At 33.9% G+C, this 20,469-nt stretch overlaps 1 protein-coding gene across 2 annotated transcripts in view; it reads right to left on the bottom strand.

The window, feature by feature from the left end:
* Nucleotides 1-20,469, bottom strand: part of LOC119829759 (solute carrier organic anion transporter family member 74D) — a 61,931-nt gene that overhangs the window by 30,197 nt on the left and 11,265 nt on the right. Inside the window, exon 1 of one of the 2 annotated variants that reach the window (XM_038352441.1) lies at nt 19,688-19,871. The exons of the other annotated variant lie outside the window; for it this stretch is intronic. The gene's annotated coding sequence lies outside the window, so the exon portion shown is untranslated. Of the gene's footprint in view, nt 1-19,687; nt 19,872-20,469 lie in introns of those variants that run through there. 2 annotated transcript variants of the gene reach the window in all.

Here is a 20,469-nt window from a genome sequence, read left to right as displayed (position 1 = left end):
TAAATATGATAAAAATAATAATTTACTGAAGAGCAAAAATAAATCTGTGTTGTACTTTTGACACCTACCCTCGAAAAAGAATTATTGTGTCAATATCGGGAAATGCTGCGGCAATTTGGATGAAATTTGGTAGTTTGAGGCCCGAGATAGACGGGCTTATAGACAAAAGTTTTTATCCCGGAAAACTCATGCAAACGGGAGCTAGACGGCTATGTACCCGGGGATGGTGTGTCTTTTTTTTTGACTCCGTGGACTCAACTTAGCGACATGGATAAATTGAACACTGTCCCTATGTCTACTATGTATGCTTAAATCTTTAAAACTACGCAATGGATTTAGACGGTTTTTTTTTAACAAATAGACTGATTCAAGAGGAAGATTTATAATAACACTAGCAAACCCGGCGAACTTCGTTTCGCCACCAGGTGGTTGTATGTGAAAAATGACTTTCCCGCTTTTCTGCAGAATTTTTACCTGAATTTTCTTTGCCATAAACCTCACGGCGCCCGAGACCTTTCCAACGAATGCAAAACCGTGGAAATCGGTTCGTGCGTTCTGGAGTTATAGCGTCAGGAAGGAAAACCCGACTAATTTTTATATAATAACATGTATTAAACAACTGCGAATTCAACGCGTGCGAAGCCGCGGGCAAAAGCTAGTTACCAGTACAACAGTTGACATCAGTATCGAAATTACACAATATTTCACGTGTTCGATAAGACCGTGATAGGCAAATATATCTTTAAATTTTGTTAAAATTTTCAACAGTTCTATAAAATACATACAACGCATAACACGAAATTGAAACTGATTAGATAAACATATTATCTCGTTTATCGAAGCTGATCAATCGTCGATATAAATATAGAGTCACTTAATAATTTTCATCGACATTTTAATTTGCTAACTGTACCTATAAGTTCCTTTAATAATAATATTTTCTCCGCTTTTTGCAACTCTTTCATTACTCTACTACTTTTGGTCGTGACGTAATTTCATATACTCTATTTCGATAGGTGGACTATCCAAATTAAAAAAAAAATCAATTCATAAAAAACAGTTCCAGAGATTAGTGCGTTCAACCAAAGTAGTCTCTAATTTTATACTCGTAGTATCAGTAAGTATAAATTCGTCACAAATTGCAATATCCAAAATATATTAATTTAAATATAACTCACTTTTAAATAAGATAATATTGATTGATGTTAATAGCTTGTTACGTTTAAGTGTAATATATATGTGTTCTTGGTGTTCCATAAATTAAACAAACTCCGAAGAAAAGGACGCAAAAATTGCGTAAAAAGCACGATTTCCAACATCGTACAATAACAATAATCACAGCAGATGGATAGCTTATTTACGAGCATAATTAGAGTAATATATCAAAATCGAATTATCCAAGAAACGAGACTCAATCGAACCCGTGCCCTCGCTTACGTGCAGTGACATTCCGAAATGAGCATCCCTCCAGCGATTAATCTTAAACGTCAACCCACATCAAAAATTCGTATGTCTGCACATCACAAAAAGATACGGCCGATTCGTCAAACATTTAAGTACCTACACAGAATCAACCGCAAAGAGACAATGTGAATATCAACAACATATGTACGACAAAAAGTCGCGTAGGAACGCAACGCTTAAGCGATGTAATAAAATTCTGCTTACACTGCAGATAAGACAGAAAAGCTAAAAACAAAACACTGTGGATGCGCCTAATGCGTTTTAAAATAAATAATTTCAACTAGCATTACTATTCTCGATGCTATTTCGGTTATCTTCATGTATTCATAGTCAAAGACTACGACAATAAGTTACTGTTCCAAGAGTCTCTAATGACTTAATAAAATCCCATCTAACTTATAGAATTAGAAACTACCTTTTAAAATCATTAATTTCAGTGACTTGGACAGTATGTTTTTAAGCCAAAAATTTTATAAAATGTAATATACAAGACATATATATTAAAAGCATGATTAAAACGATCCATCATCAAACTGAGAAACCAAACAACATCGTTCTTCCGTTTGCAATATAGTGCGTGCCAAAAATAAAAAAATTAAAATCATAATCGTCCTTGTGGGCACAATTTTTACGAAATATTTGTAAAGGTGTTTCGTTCTCAATAAGCGTAAATACTGCAATTTCGTCACAAATGCGATTATATTATCTGCTACAGATGCCATCGCATAGCCCGCCATCAATATACCGATTGCAATCAAATAATTATTATATAGCAAGCTTAAACATCCACAACACTCGCCGCCCAATAAATTTCACAGAGTATATAAAACAATTAATAAAAAACGCAGCAAAAAAAAACAATCAGGTACATCAATCAATGTAAACTTCGGTGTAACTGTACGTTCGTATTGAAACGGAATAATTCACAGATCGCAAAAAGCGCATGCGCATGAAAAACAAAACCGAAGAATCCCTTTATAAGAAAAAAATAATTGGGTAATGGACAAGGGGCTGAGGCTAATAAATAAGCCGAGAGTGGCAATGTGCAGAATTGCATGCGTAAATTTATTTAATGAAGCCTCGCAACCTATTCGCATCCAGCTTTATCTCGAGATTATACGGAAATAATTGAGGCTGGAATACATCGCCTTTCTTTCCATTTTGTTTTCTTGTACATAACTTATGATAATAAAATTTTCTGAACTATATTATATATATTATATATATTTTTCTCGTATGTTGTTTTATTGTTATTGTAACGTTAAAAAGACCCACATACCACTGGCTAAGTATAAAATCTCCTATAAAGGAGAGTTAAATGCATATAAGCACTCAGTTTTAAAGGTAATAGACAAAATATTTGTATAGTACAATAATTATTATAAAAAAAACAAACGAATTTGTTACCAACCCTAGTATAGGGCAAATTTTTTAATCAAATCTCGTTTATGATTATAGAAGCGCGTTCCACGTGACTTTGCATGAAGATGTGAGAGGACGGTCGGTCAAGGTGATCCGCACAACATATACACATATGACATTGTGCCCTCACACTCAGACTCGCTGTTAGAAAAGCTATGTTTGTTGTACAAACAAATTAATTATACTATATAACACGTGTATCAGAATGCACGAATAGACACGTTTGTTATGAAAATATCGTAATCAACTATGGTATTATGTTACTTATATAGGATTTTTTTATTGTATAGGACAAGTTTATTGTTTTCTTCTTTTTACGTACAATATACATGACACAATATTCAATTAATTGATATTAAACTAGACGCTCGACCCGGCTCTGCCCGGTTATCAGGATTCGTGTTATATCTCAAGGGAGCATTTAATCGGAATAAAAATTATCCTATCACCCAAGTCAGCTCATACCCTGTCTGTATACCAAATTTCGTCAAAATCCGTTCAGTAGTTCTAGGGTGATTGACGGACAAACAACCAAACAAACAAACTGTGATTAGTGTGATTATTTAGAATTAACTCTTAAAGAGAGCCAACCATCACGACACAAGATACCACCGACGAATTCCCTCCAATCAGATTAGCGTTTAAAAATGTGCTTTCCACTTAAGAAGTAATTACCTCTCCGTAATCTCCCGAAATATACTTTAAAAGGAAACCGCGTGAGTCAGAATTTAACGTCAATGGTATTTTAAAAAAGACCCACTCCTTTCGTGCTCTCGTACTGAAAGCATTGACAAATTGCGTCAAAAACATCCGGTATAGAAGCGACAACAAAATAGGAAAAAAAAAACCTTTAAAAACAAATGTTTTACAATAAAAGTATAAACGTATACGCGACGGTCCAAGTACCATGTACAGATTCTTAAGAATGCGCCTTATTAATTAATTAAATACTCATTTAAATGGTTCTTCGCGTGTTACGAAACTTAACAGACGCTTCTGCGAATTATATTAAAAGAATGAAAGATTTGAAAATTTTAAATAATTTTCATCAGTCGCGTGAATTTCATAAGGCGATATGTTCTTGCCTTGCTATCATACTGCCTACTATCCTACTATATAATATTATAGATGCGAAAGTTTGTAAGGATGTGTATGTGTGTTTGTTGCTCTTTCAGGCTAAAACTACTGAACCGATTGCAATGAAATTTGGTACGTAGACAGCTAAACAACTGGAATAACATATAGGCAACTTTTTATCCCAATATTCCTACGGGATACCGACTTACGCGAGTGAGTTAGTATTAATATACGAAAAAAATCGATTCGTATCGCAGTATCGTTAAAATACAATAACAAATATATTTCATATCGTACACACATTTTTTTCAAGTAGCTAAATATACATTTATTGAATAAATTAATATACAATTAATGCTTTTTGAATTTGAATATTTTGAGGGTCATACTTTATATTCAAATTGATTGAAATAGAATTCATAATATCGGTAAAAAAAAAGTGCTACACGGTCTCCCAAGAGGCCGATTGTAAATAAAAAATTCGATTTTTCATTGAATAATTCGACGATCACGACAATTTTTCTATTTATTTTGACGTTTGCCTATTTATCTTACAATTTTATATCATTATCGATACGAGCTGAAATATTTTATGTAAATTAAGACATCAAAGCACGTCATTAACACCATTGATATTATAAACTACTAGTTGTAGCCCGCGGCGTTACTTGCGTGGTCTAGGGTAAAAAGTAGTGTATGTTCTAATCCAGACTATAATCTCTGTATCAAATTTCAGCCAGATACGATAAGATATAAGCTGCTTTTGCGTGAAAGCACAAACTTTCGCATTTGTAATATAAGTAGGATCATTAAATAAAACCTGTTAAATAAAGTAAATGCAGGATTATAACAAAAATACTATTAATGAGTTTCGTAGGCGACGATGCTAGGTAGGTATAGCATCGTGTTGCATCATGATTAGATTCGTTGACATCTAATTTGAAATGCAACGGCATAATTACAAAAGTAAGCACGAACATTTGCAACGCTATTTAAAATTCAGTTTGTAAATATTTATAGCTTCTATTATTATAGATAGGTTCCTATTTATTTGTGTGTGTATGTGTGCAGAAATTTTCCCTCACATTTCATCAATAGTGAATCTATAGTGTATCTAAATAGATTCACTATTAAACCTCGGATGCATTATAATAAAATGCCTCAAGGCCAAAAACAAAAACTTTAAATTAAAAAAAAAAATATGCAATTTACGCACACAAACAAATTATATATGAAGTTCAATTAATGCCTCAAAAAAAAAAAACAATTTGTTTTTCTATTTTCTTTCCGAATTCGAATATATTTGAATGTCGAACCTGCCGAATGTTCAATCGCTACTACGGTTTAACTCCTCATAGGCTTCGCATACCGCGTCGCCTCGATCACCACGTTAAACAACAACCAGTCATAATTCTTATTGCCAATGCAACATCCACAACAACAATGTAACTAGCCGGTTACAGTTGCGTGAGTACCTGACAATTTGCAAATTAAATTCGCGACGTAACAGAAAACCAACTTAGGCCACAGATAATTAATCTCCCATGATTCGCACGCATATTGCCGCTGATAATCGCTTTATGACCGGTTTTTTAATCTGTGCAATTATGTTATATAAATTTTATTAAATACTAGTTTTTCGTCTGCGTATTCGAATGAAAACATACGACAGTCCCGGAATTTTTCCCGCACAGTTTCCGTTTAACTGAGATAAAATTTACCTAATGTGTCCTTTCTAGGGTCACAAATCAATTTCAATCCAATTTCAGTCGTAAGGCATATTTTTATATTTGTAGTATTGAAGATAAAACGGCTTAAATAAAACAGAATAAAAATCTCCCCTTTTTCATGTTAGTAGTTTTAAATATGATACACATCGGCCTATATTTTTGCCTGTACGTACATAACAATCTACCTTTCACGTGTAATATGAATAACAGTGAATCTTAACCCAGATCAAAATTTGCTCCACTTCTTTATCGACCGTACCCACATCTGTAACCTAGTTAACTCCTGTTTGACCACTAGCAAGGCCTGCCATCAAATGTAACAGAAAAACGGTTGCCATGGCAACGGAGTATAACTTCGCCAATTAGCGAAGGATCCTCTCGTGGAACCAGCCTCTCTGGTGACGGGGACAGCTATATTTATTCCGAGATGACATGAAGAAAAACATAGATTGTATCCCATCAACAGCCAATGCATTTAACTCGTGTTACAAACGCTTAGTAAATTCTTTTTTTATCTTAAAATATAAGAATGGGTAGAATATTTTTTTTTATGTCATAGCTCTCTAACTCAGTAATTGTTTGGTTCGTATGACGGTAAGCGATCACCACCGTCAATAAACATTAATGCGCTGCCCGCTTTTAAAGGTTACAGGATAAGGTAAGAATTGACGACCGGAACGACGGAATGGACTGGGAAGGGTTAGGCACTTCCCAGTCGAAGGGAACGGGCCTCCAAAATAACAAAGTTGAATAGTTTCACAGCTATAAAACTCTCTACAATAAGGTAAATCTCATATAACTTGCAAACAAAATAAAAGTAAATATAGCCTCTTTTGATTCAAACAATTTCTTAATATTGTGTAAAAGTTTATTAAAGTTACATTTTATAAATCAACCCGAAACCCAAAAACAAACAAACCGATATTATGTTAACCGCAACAACCTCTTAAATCGATATTTAATACGGATTAAGAAATAAAAGATCAAGGCGAGAATAGCATAGGGTTGCCACTACAAATAATATCGTTAATAAAACATTTGGGTGCGATATGACTTGTTTATCTCGCGTAAATACAACATTTTTGACGATAAAGTTGAAAGATTATTATTATACGGTATAGATATTTTAGGCCGATCATTTCATTTTAATTTAGATTTTCTTGCGGATGATAGCTGCGTTGATAAGTACGAATGCAAAGTACATCTAAACAGATCTGCATGTCAACACCTTATAATATTTATCATAACTCACTCCACAACAAAGCATAGATTAAACATTTTTTTTTATTAAACATTTTGATTAAACATTAAACAGCCCTATAACACCTAAAAGAATAAGTCTTGAGGTGTGCCGATAAATATAGCGTCTTCATCTTTTCTACCTTTTATTCCTGCTTTATGGGAAACTACGTACGAAAAAGTAAAATGGCTATTTTTAACACACAACCGCCTCGAAATTGTCAAAACTAGACCAAATTTAAATGAGACCACATGGCAGGCACCAGCTTTTTAAATAAAAAACGAATCATAAATATCGGTTCCACACTAAACAGCAATGAGTTAACAACAAAAAAAACAGTTGAATTGAGAACCTCCTTCTTTTTTGAAGCCAGTTAAAAAGCATAATTCAATCAAATACGCATGTCACATACGTACCATATCCATTAATACACTAATGCTTCATACTCAGAAATATATTTTAAGAAGCAAACCTAAATACACTGCATTCGCTTGCTCTTAATACGAATTATAAATAGATTGTAAAAGGAGTCCAACAAAAACACTAAACTAGAAACAATGTGGTAAAGAAACAGAAATTATATTATCAAGGTAACAAATAGTGATTTTTACCCAAAAACTAAACTGCACCTAAATTAACACAACTGGACTACATTTTAATGGGACCAGCATGAGGCAGCATCTTACCAACAAAAATAATATAAATCGATTCAGCCAGAAAGTCCGAGGTAAGAAACCCAAAAAAAAAACTCTTTTTTTGAAGTCGATTGAAAAACAATTTTCATAGGTAAGTATGAGTAGGTGAATGTATTACGACCATTCCTTTTAATTGTCCTGCAATCGACTACATCAACATAGAAACTGATACAATTTCAGTCATAAACGGTTCAGCAATTCAATAATTACAGATGGTGCGTTCGAATATAATAGAAATGACTTTATATACAAACTTTTTAAAGCGAAACTTTTTTATAAATAATCAACAAAACAACGCACCTGCATTACCCACTTTAAATCGAGTATGTAAATAGCCGCTAACATTATATCCAATGAATTAAACGACAAATCACAGGGGAATTACCCAAGGCACAATTCAAATACTAAACACTAAGTTCGGTTTCGCAATGGATGTGATAAGGAATCTTTATGACTTCTAACAGATGCAAGTCATGACATAACCAGCCCTTGACATTGTTTATCTCACGAGCACAAATACGCCTTATACGTATATCTATTTGGGTCATACCGGAGAATGTTAATATTCGAGTAATTAGTTGATAAATTTATTTCTAGTTTGAACTTCTTTATGGATTCGCAACAGATACGAAATACGTTCCGTGAGTGTAAAATTATAGGACTTTACTCAGGGATTTTTTATTACCGTTTTCCCAAATAAGATCAGAAATACGATTAACTAAGGAATTATCTTCAATTATAGATACAGTTAATACAGACTGGAGCATCAAACTGCATCAGTCGCGCCTCCCTCTATACTTTTGATAAGAAAGAAACTTCATTAAGTCTTTTTGGCATCACAGCATGAACAAAAGCGAATAAATACAATCAAATAATGCTCTCGAATAAGCCGATACAGAATTGTGGCCTCAATAGGAGTGCATGGTGAAAGCAATGAAATTCGGCCCATAGGGGCGGAGTGATAACGTCAGATACGCCAACGGACTTCCGACTGTGGGATTTGCATACAACAGTCGCAATTCGCGCGGTGAAACTTCATCGGACTTTCGCAAATTCGTATGTGACACAGTTCGAGATGATTCGTAATTCGAAATAATAAATAATAAAAAAAAAAGTGTGCGAAAACACATGAATCCTCAAATAAAATTAACTTCACATCCATACTAAATGGACGGTATGAAAAGCATATACGTGCTATATGTATGTTCATATTTAAATCACATTTAAATTTAACGTTGAAGGATTTTTATAACTGGATTAATCTAAGAAAGCTTTTTTGTTCTTAATAATTGAAGTCTATCCATGCACAACCCGCCCGAATCCGGAGCAAGAAACGAAAGAAATATAATAAGTTATCGTAATTCACACAATAATTCATACATAATTGTACTGTTTATAAACAAAACAGAAGTACAATTCACAAAAATTCACTACACCTTCATTTACCCCAAACTTCTTACCAAATCAAGCACTATTATAAACCTTCTATATATTACCTAAGATCACACAGCAAGCGGACACGAAACCCACACCCGGTACTTTCAGTGTTTCAAACCGAGAGAGACAATGCTTCATTACTGTTCACATAACACCTTCCAAAGCACACAGGACTCGGCAAACATCGTCCAACTTCCTACACGTGTGAGAAACACGCTTGCACACAGCACATGTGGCTAATGGAACGGCCAACAAAGCAACCCGTGACACTCTTAACCTTCGAGAAATACAGCTGCTTAAGGTATTTTTGGAACTACATGGATGTTAGGTATACCATATATATAGTACCAAAAATATCGAACAGAAAATAAAAGACAACAAATACAAGACGTGGAAAGGACGCATTTCATTCAATTTGTTTTAATACTGTAATAAAAAACACGGCATCTATCAGTTTTATAACTCCCTCTGGTACTTTAAATGACGATTCGAGTATTTATTTGCATATAATTACCTTTACTTAAATTTTCTTGTATATTAATCGAAACTTTTTCTTTGCATACTTGTGCTATCTCTTAAAAACGCTATTAATTAAATCAAAATTAATTGAATGTACAAAGTAGCAAAGGATTAAATTGTTTTATACGCTAACACCGCGCTTACCTGGCCCTCACCCACTTAATGCTATACGTGTTTCGCTTTTTAATGACACGTAAGTACTAAGACATCATAGCGCACTTTGTGCGAATTTAAAATTGAAACAGAATACTAAATCACGCATAATATTAATACATACGTAGCTATATTCAATATAAGTGAGGAAAACTGGTTGTATTCTACAAAAACATCCATAAAAATATCGAATATTGTTGACGGACAAAAATAAAAATACAAGTCATAGAATATATTTGATGTCTTAAATCAAAAACAAATTATAAAAGTTTGCGAAACGAAAACCCCACGTAAACAACAGTCGAGCAATAAAAATGGAACCTTACATAATACAGTATAATATTTATTTTCGAACACACACACACACACCGCTGACCGCACTCGAGATATATCGCCTCACAGCAGATAAGCAATGGCAAACATCCCGTGTCAATCAAACACTTTCCACCGATTGTAAGGTTATCGTAAGATCACATAGCAATGAACCCTGTTCGCCATTTCACTTGCTTTAAGGTGCTTAATGTGAAGAAAAATCTTAGTATCGACCACTTGATACATAATAAGTTTGTTATATATATCAAATATTTGTTTTTTTATCAGTTATGTTTATCTAAAGAGACAGATAAAATGTAATGTTTTTTTAAACATTGATTCAGTTAAAAATTATAAAAATACCGAGTGTATTTGAGTTCGCGAAATACGTTTTCTATTAAACCAAAGTTTACATTAAAAAAGGAGATATAAAATAAATATGTTTAAGTTTCACAGACAAATTTCAGTCATATGGTTTCATATGATTGAGCAACAAACAACGAACACCACCACATAATCTTTCGCCTTGAAATATTAGAGAGATCGATTTATTTTTAATTGAAAATTAGATAACTAGCATCATTTAACACTTTTTAATATATCTTCTTGAGATACACATGTATCGCCCGCACATCGTTAATAACGTCATCAAAATCAATAAGTAAAAAACTGAATTTCACACGGGACAGACCAAATAAAACACAGCAAACTGGTTAAATCTTATTATATCGCTCAAGAAAAATATTCGTGTACTCATTATTAATTAAAAAATCGTATACGTTTGTATCATTTTACGATATTATTACATGACGACGTGGATCAACAGGTTTCCACTGCGCAGTACAAAATATGCATGTTAAATATTGGATATGCCTCGATCGCTCAAGCCTGGATAGATGCGACTAATTATAGAGAGCCTATGCTTCTGGATTCGCTTTATTAAAGAAAACAATCTTACTGGGGCTGTAATTGCGACGGTTCGTGTGGAGATGTTGGCTATTCCAAAAAAAAAAATCGGAAATAATCTCTCGAAAATTCGTTTCGAATGTGTATAGATTATGGCCCGTATGAATAAGAATATAATTTAATAGTATAGTAAATGAATGAAACTGCGCGCTAAAGTTACTGACCGTTAAAGGTAAACACTGATTTGAAGCCACTCAACAAACATAGAAGCCCTTATCAATAACATACACGTAACTTGGCGATAAATCGCGAAGTTGTTTAGTCATCCATATTATATGCAGTTAACATCACAAGTGTAATTATTAAATTGTATCTTTTAAATACATGGATTTCTTAGTTATTTTAACTGTAAACGAGAAAAAGAGAGAGACTTTGTTTCCAAGTCGATAAAACCATAGTCAAAGTTACGAAAAACAAACAAAAATCTTACTGACATTAAAAGTGCCTTTCGTATGACACTTATTTTAAAATGTAAATTCAAAACACCCATACGTTGGAGGACACGAGGCTCATTGATAAAATCAGTTAACGAAAATAAACACGATTTAAATTAAATTATTTTATTCATGAAACGTTCGCGAAAGATTGCTATCACGGCAGAAACGAGAGGGCGAGTCCCGCTCGCCCAAATGCGTATTTAAATCCAATTAAAGTACACGAAAAATTGCAAAACAATATTGCACTGTTCTAAATTATTTCGGTATAAGATCGCAATTTATCGCAACTGCCGTGTTTGGTCAAAATTGGTACCTGCTATTCCGAGTTATTCAATGACACATAAAATTACTCTGAGCTGGAACATAGAAAGCAAGGTTGAGAGCATGATACCTATAATCCTCCGTTGCTATGATCAAAAAACTACTCGCCTGCTTTACAAACGAACGTAAGAATGTTCGAAATACATCCAAATACTGCGTAATTGTATAAAACTAAGGAGTTACTAATTATATATACAGATAATTAGGTTAATTATGAATAAATAAAAGCTTCATTTGATAGTGATCCAAACTAAATTGCTGATTGATGAGTTTCTTTGAAGATTTATCTACTAAAGTTCAGTTAATTAATGTGACTAATTTTATTAGGACTATAAATATAAGATAGCCATTTCAAATACGTTTTATCAGAAGGAATTAGTTTTATAAAACAAAAACCCCGACAAGCTGACGTCTAAGTTTAATTGTAAGAGTCTTTTTGACAACCTTTCATTTGATATCCACATTGCAGTGGTAGGAAAAGGGGGACCCAATCGCCATTTTGTTAATTTATGTAGCTACACTACCACAATTCTGATGATAACAACGAACTTTATTTGTCAAAATCCGTCTAGCGGCACGCGTCACATTCATACGCCCACACACCCTCGAAAAACATTACCCAGCTTCGGTCGGTCGGGTAAAAAGTTAATTCAACGACGTACTCAATGTTGCAATTAACTACTGATAATACTTGTAACTTGCAAGTTACAAAATAAAGAAATCATCCGTTGAAATTGCATACAAGATTGGCGTTATTAAAGTTCCCCTCTGATGTCGACCATAAACACGAGAAAATTATCGACACACCTCTAAAAGTTGAGCACTTATGTTCAATAATTTTTAATCATCTATACGGAATGTTAAATCGTGAACAACGTCTTTATTGCTATTGAAGTGAGAATGGATGCATTGGTCACATAATAATAAATCGCCTAAATCTTGATAAATCCATATATGATTACAATAGACGCTATGCCAAATCAATTAATCTTTATACCCCAAATCTTTATTCATTTAACAGGCGATTGAAACTTATTTCATATATTAGATATGAAAGTTCGGATTAAATTGTATAAACTACAATAACATAAAGGAATATTGAGAAAATCTACGGGTGCGGAGCCCCATTTTCTACTTTTTTTCTTTAAAGGCCCTTTCCAGTCCATTCCCGTTACCCCTTAAAAGCGGGCAGCGCATTTGCTGAGGCCCTACCTCTGCGATTCATAATTGTGTCTAACATATACACATATACAAAGATGATATTTCTCTAGGGAAAAAGGATGAATCTTCAAACAATATAAACGACAGACCAACACAGTAAGAATTGAAAATACTTAATCAAGGCAATAGGCGACAATTTAAAAGCGATTGAAACCATCATAAAACAACCTACTAAATCTCTAATACACGTGCCAAATATTAACATAGTGTCACAGAAGTTTTTTGTACTCACTCAAATGACCAGTCCATTCTGAAACTTGACCGTGAACCATGGCCAAAAAAAAGCCCCACAATATATATCGGTTACCCGACCCACATCAGCGGCCCCGATACGGGGAAATCGCGATGTAATTTCGCGACTTCATTTCGGAACACTTTTACTTTACGGGTTACCGTTTTGATGACACCAATTTCTCTTTCGATACCTACAAGCTTTTAGTTGATACTTAAGTAGCACAGACTCTCGTAGTAACGTTAGAGCGTAGATTATGTAGAATTTGAGGATTATGTAGAATTTGAGAACGATGCAGTTCGGTAAACATTATGAAATGCCTTAATGTCTCATAACCTAATGAACAAATATAGGAATCTTTTTCGAAGATATAATATTTTAACGATGAAGTAACGTGATATGAGTAAACATTTAAATTCTGTGAGGTTTTTCTGCTAGAACTATCATGTGTTAGGCAACTAAATAATGATATCTAAAACATGGGTTTTTCTAGAAATATTAGTAAAAAAGAACATAACCTAGTTCCTTCGCTTCGCACTCTTTATATCATTCAATGTACACCATATAAATCAAACGGCCGGTCGTTTACGATTTTGATTAAACTTTAAAAATAGCTGAAGGTAAATAGTAAACAAATTGGAAGTCCAATTTCGCTATCTCTTACATAAGAAAGAAAAAGCAAACGGCTCGAGGAAAATCTCCCATACGAGCTTATAAAAAGGAAGATTAAAAGACAGGGTACTACAACTCGAATGAGTTTAAAATAATTTTCACATCGTTCTCGAACGAGTATCCCAAGTGTGTATTGAATGACGGAAATATCTGGCTGTATGTTAATACCGATTGCATTAAACCGTATAATTTATGGAAAAACTAAGAGCAGATAAGTGGCTGGGAGCGAAACTAATACAAGTCGGTCCGGTGTATTACTTTCGTTTGTTTGGGCCGAAAGTGACTTTTACTCTCGCTGCACAGATACGTGGCAGATACTCATTTTATTATTGTGGGGGAAAGTCACCTTTCGGCGGTGTGAAATGGCTCGAGCTGAATGGAAAATTGTAATCAGAAGCAGTCTGTTATTTAAATGTTAGTTAGTTAGTTAAATGGAGCACAATGCATCTGTTTTTTTTTTTTACTTTCATCCTTCAATTTTCTGGTGTTTCTTTCACGAAACATCTCTTTGAGTTCTATTATTTGTAGATTCAATGGATTCTTGCATTTCAAGTATTGTTATCATTATGTTCTATTCCAAGTATAAGATTGACTGTTTATGTTATTAAATATATGAATCAATAATGAAAAGCAGAAAACAGAATACATCGTCAGAAACACACGTGTTGCTGTATTTCCTTCGTTAACCCCAAATGCGGCATTTATTGATAAAAGGCGGAGAGCTCGAATACAACTCAAATAAACCCGCATTGAATTTCAATATTAATAATTGTAGTCAAACAGTAGCCGATACGTATCAGCGCACAGTTCACTATTTTGGCGTTATTAAATAAATCGATAACCGAACACCGTTAACTACTTATCTCGAGTACAATAAATTGAAAACTATTAAATCCCCTTGTACTTTTATTGAACATAAAACCAGGCGGCACCGAGTCCGTTAACCCAACCACAAAAACAAACAGGATCAAGGCAGGTTGTGGCTAACTAAACCTTTCCTAACCGATTCATTGTCCTTTCTAGGGGTATTGCACCGGGCAGGTGAGGTCCAATTCGGAATCGTTTTACGACAGCTGTACTTTGTACTAGTTTTCCTAGTATCGTGTTAATGATAAATATAAAGTCGTATGAAACTCGATACCTTGCGGCGTGGAAGGCCACACGGGGAGCGTTCCACCGTTTCGTCGTTATAAAATATTGCCCAGTGCGTGTATTGGACAAGACTTAAGGTGTGTGTTACAGAGTCATCTGATCAGTCGTCAGATATTATAAAAAATTAAAGAGTTTTAACTTTTAAAAAAAGTCGCATTCAGAGCATTTCTTATAGGAATATCTTCTGATATACAATTGTGATAACCAAACAAACAATACCTTTGATCAAAACAAAATCATATCAGAAGAGCAGAGACCCCACAGGAATGGAGACATCACACGCATAACCGACCTCATCCCGTGCCCTTTCAACGACAATAAAACGAACAAAAACAAATAACCCATAATAAAGCTTATTATGTGAACACACAGCGATAATATAAATTATGCAACTCGACCCGGCTTAGATAGATAACACTTCAATAAACCGAAACACAATTAGAATCGTGATATTACATACGTTTTTATTGTGACCAATCGTTTCAAATTGATAAACGTCTCGATCTATGAGTAGTTAATGATCGTATGCTAAAATTAAAACTGCAGATTTTCCACTGCTATTTTTTTTTATACACAAAACGTTAACCTCTACCTCCGAGATACTTTATAGGACACGACGAATGAACCATTTTTTTTTTGATGTTAGTATCATAAACAAAATTAATGTGTGTATCATATTTGACGATAATCAATATTCAAATATATTTTAACGATATAAGTGAAGTCCCGTGTCCCCTTGTGGGGTATGGGGCAGATGATGTACATCTGTTTCACTGATCGATTTTCTTTATGGACAAGTAGGTGATCAGCCTTCTGTGTCCTGCCAGACCGAGACATTTATTTTGTGCGTCCCCTCCGGGAATTGAACCCAGGACCCCTCGGTTTTACGCTCACGCGTTAACCACTGTACCAAGGAGGCGGAGGATTTTAACGATATACAATGAACAAATCAATGTGCTTTGGTAGAAATAGTTAATTTTAGGTCAGGGGACAGACCGTTACCTTATTATATGACCTAACTTCCACATGTAAATTTGCGTTAATTCATTAGGTACTGCTCGACAACAATACAGTAATATTTCACTTCGTATATCAAAAAAGAGTTTCTAATATAATTTTAATCAAAAAAAAACTATCACCAAACGGATACATACATAGAATACGAGTGACTCTTGAAATAACTCTACACAAAGAGTCAAATACATAAACGAAGTTTGGTAACTCTTTAAATTATAAAGAGACCTTAGGCAAGTATTTAACAGTCGTCTTGTAAGAGCCGTTACACATAAAAATCTATCGAAAAGCGATAACGCCGCCACAGATAACTAAGAGTTAGAATATTTCAACGCACATCGGTCAACAGACGATAAGACGAAGGCAAATTATCTCCAACCGACCCTGTTAACTGTCTGTTAACAATCATTTATAAAACTCTCTATCACGTCCACAAGAAAATAACAAAAATTATGAGAATCGATATTAGTAGTTCTTCAAGTACCAGACTTTGATGTATAGGAAAATATTCTATTTTATAGTTAGTTAAAGTAAGTTAAATCCTACTAATACTCCTATTATAAACACGAAAGTTTGTAAGTCTGGATGGTCACGGAAAAACAGTTTATCGTATCTGTATGAAATTTGGTATAGAGATAGATTATAATCTGGGTAGGCACATGGGCTACCTTTTACGCTGATACCACGCGAGTTACACCGCGAATTACATCTAGTTACGCATAAAAAAAAAATTACATATACTTATCATAAAAGCATCGTAAAATGTCGTATTTGTTGCTGGATTTTGGTAATCATTAAGTATAAAAATATAATTTTGTATACAGATTGATAATGAATACCCAACTAAATATAAATATATTATACTCTTTATACCAATCCCGGATAATTCATACTCAATAAACTTAAGACCAGTAAATTGACTTCATTCACAAGGTTTTTTTTTATAATAACTAAAAAAAATAATTTCCGCCCAATTGAAGCTGCGTAAACTGAAGGTCACAAAATAATTGCCAAAAAGCGTGTTAACGAAACGAGAATACGCGATATTTTTAAGTTGTATACATTCTGTATTATGGATTATTTAATTTGAAATACAACCAATGTAAGGAATCATACTTATCGAGGTAAAAAATAAAATCCTAGGTATCACAAAATATAAGTCATCTTATATATCTTGTGTCACCTAGGATTTAATAATGTTGAGATTTAAATTTCATATATACGGTTACAATTTTAAATCGAAATTAAATGAGCATCCATCTCCTAAACTACTGCAAACAGCATCTCAGGAGAAGGGTACTTCCTAGTTACTGATAATATAAAAATAATCATTGCTGAAACGGAAAAGTTAATGGTACTATGGTAGAAAATTCCGACTGTTCAATCGACTTCAAAATTTATAGTTATCAATTCCACTGTACCTCATTACTTTTTACTTTATTTATTTGTAAGCTGATGCCTCCCATGTGGTCCCTTTAAAATTTGGTTTAAGTTCAGACAACTTAAAGGCGGTATAAAGTATTTTTTTTAATAATTATGACATATTTATTCTCATTGGCTGTATCTGCCTTTTGTAATCGTTTATCATTTCATCAATTTCGAGTGTTACAAATAATATAATTGATACTTTTACGCGAAAATTAAAATATGTAACTATGAGTCTCAGAAACGGTTCCCTTAGGACTAGGCGAGGAGAAAAGGTCAGACGTCTAGAGGTCGGGTGGAGCGCGGCTTCTGAAAGACATCCAAAGGCGAGATAACAGATTATTTTCACTCACACATATTCTATTTGTTCCCGTACTGTACATTTATTAGACGTATGCGCTACGACATTTTTACAATTGGATTTTCATTTATTCGGAAAGGATATCGTTGGTTGCTGAATAAGTCCCCTTTTAAACATATTTGTTTAGGCTATTAACCATTTTTGTAAAAGAAACATTCATTATACAAGAATTATGGACGTTAAATCATTAATATTATATATAGTCACAACCGAACAATCGATGATCTTGCAATTAAAATAAATTTCAAGCAATTCAAGATAAATTGTCACAAATTTATGACAGTGTTCGCTTATGAGCAGTGGTTACGTAAATACATCAGTAAACTGTAAACAAATTTATCACAGCATCAACTGATAAAGCATATAAGTCATAAAACACGGTAACAATTGCAACTAAACAAACATCAAATTAATACCAATGAACACTAAATCCTGCACCTACCAAATATGTGACTCCCCACGTTCATACACGCAAATAATACTTAAACTAACTAATCTCGTACAACTGACGTAAGTGGAGCATACAAATATAAAACATTTAATTAAAATAAACGTTATCAGTACGCAGAAATAAGCCAGTGCAATCAAAATGCATTGCAATGTACATATATGCACAGGCAAGATAAAGTGCATTCGCCTTCACAACCACTATATATCATATTATACTATCAATATACCAGGTATCTATTTACGTACATGCGACGTTAAATTAACAATACACGTAGTTAATCGTACAGTATTTATTTTAAACTAGCTGTAAACCGCATCGTCAAAAAGTAGCTTATGTGTTAATCCAGACTATAATCTATCTCTGTACCAAATTTCATACAGATACGACAAGCTGTTTTCGGGTGAAAGAGTAACAAACATCCACATATCCATTCATACTTACAAACTATAGGGTTTATTATTTTAGTAGGATACATGTTTCAGTATATACTGGGAAGAAAACTTACACAAGGACGTATGCACTGGCCGTAATCTACATATAATAAACAAACACACCTAGGATATAGAGCAAGGGCGACCGGCACATAAATCTCACAGCATATAAGCCAAGTTTGTAATCAAACTGTAAGCATTCGGTTCCTAATTAATAAAAACTCTACTGACACTTACTATAGTATTATAATCTTCAGGATATGATTACCATTAAACGCACGAAAAGTACCTGGGACGATAAGCGCATGCGATCCCTAATGTGATATGTTAATTTTATTACAACAACTCAAAAAACATCCCAACCGGTTGTTTCGAAATGGAGCTAAAGTGACATAAAAATGACGACCTTCACAATGCATATACACTTCACGTGTTTAATTATTCGGAATTCCATCAAACATTCGTATTAATATGTGCTGGAGAAAAACAATCGAATATTTATCAATCGTATCTTAGTTTATCTTTGTGCCGATTTATCTCTATCTTATTGATCTTAATAAATAAACGTAACAGAAGTACGGATCGTTCAAAAGAAGTTTCATTCGTCAAATACTTCATACAACAATCGCCAATTTTCCACCCACGACTTCCCATTCAACTTGACACGTGACTGTCAGCGAACTAGAAAACACTATTTAAAGACCCCATCGAAAATTTCAAATTTCAATTTTCAATACGCACGAGAACAACAAGCGCTTATATTTAATTTAGACGCGTTGCCGAGAGACACATCGAAAAAAGACGCCGTAAAAATAAAAATTGATGCAGCGCTATCCAATCATCGTTCATCTATTGAAAAACATTAAAAACACCGAAGATTTGAAAGTGAAACAGACATCGTATCTGACGTAAGAACTATCTTAGATCAACAGGTTTTTATAAAAGAGGTACTCACGATTGGTTTCGGTGTGATGCAGATGGGTACCAGTCGAATGCTTCGACGCATACGATTGGTTATTAATCAAGAGTTAGTTGTATCCAATGTAAAAAAAAACCGGCACACTGAGATCACTTATCAATCGGTAAACGACAATTGTTTGTCGGTGCGTCGCGTCGCGCAAGCCCGAGTCGAGTGCCGGCGTGCGGTGTCGAGTCTTGTAAACAAATAGTTGGTGGGGGCCCCGCCAAAAAGCCTGGCCGAATCACGCCGTTCACTTACGTCACTATATGATACGTAAAACGGCTCTTATGACTGTCTTCTATGATTCCGATACGAGTTACTGGAGCAACCTAATTCTGTCGAATTTATTTTAGCATTAATTACATTCATGGCTTCATCGATGCCTTGTTTAGCTACTAAGTGCTAACTAACTAACTAAAGATCCATATTTAAAAACGTCAACGTTGGCTTGATCATCTTGACTGATAAATTTTGTCACAAATGTCCCAAATCTAAACAGATTGCAATCATATTTTATTTTTTATAAGTCATTGATAAGAACAAAAAATGAGTTGAAAAAGTTTTTTCAACATCCATATCTGTTAGATGACTTTTATGAAATGCTGTATTTTCGGAAGGCAAAATCTGCAGAATAATGTCATGTCACATTACTGGTAAAATGTTTTAACCGCTATATATTTTATCTATAGGCTGAAAGCTTATAACTATGGTATTCAAAGAATAAAAATATTATTTAAAAATTGATCTTGGAATTAAGGATATTCTTTGTTCATTTA

This window comes from Zerene cesonia, chromosome 10 (genome assembly GCF_012273895.1).
Source record: "Zerene cesonia ecotype Mississippi chromosome 10, Zerene_cesonia_1.1, whole genome shotgun sequence".
Lineage (NCBI taxonomy): Eukaryota > Metazoa > Arthropoda > Insecta > Lepidoptera > Pieridae > Zerene > Zerene cesonia.
This window is presented reverse-complemented; position numbering and strand designations above follow the sequence as displayed.